The following is a 308-nucleotide window of genomic DNA, read 5'->3' as shown; positions in this document are numbered from 1 at the left end:
TTTAACTGTAGCCCACAGGCGACACATCACATAGATGTATTTTCACTTTTAAAGTTCTCATGGCTGAAACCACCGGATGGAGACATGAGAAGAAGTAGGTGTCTGGCGGTGGCCTACCTCATAAAGCATAGAGACAACATATTCATTCTTTGATGAGAATCATTAATCCATCCACTTGCTTTGATCATTGATGCTTTTTCTTGATTTTTCCGGTTAGTTCTAGTGGTTTCACATCTTCCACCTTTTCCATTTGGATTTTCTAGGACAACTGGAGCTCTCATGGCCCATGTATTTCTAATACTGCCTCC

This window comes from Populus euphratica, unplaced genomic scaffold (genome assembly GCF_000495115.2).
Source record: "Populus euphratica unplaced genomic scaffold, PopEup_1.0 scaffold258.1, whole genome shotgun sequence".
In the NCBI taxonomy this organism is placed as follows: Eukaryota; Viridiplantae; Streptophyta; class Magnoliopsida; order Malpighiales; family Salicaceae; genus Populus; species Populus euphratica.
The sequence above is the reverse complement of the archived record's forward strand: the minus strand, read 5'-3'. Positions refer to the sequence as shown.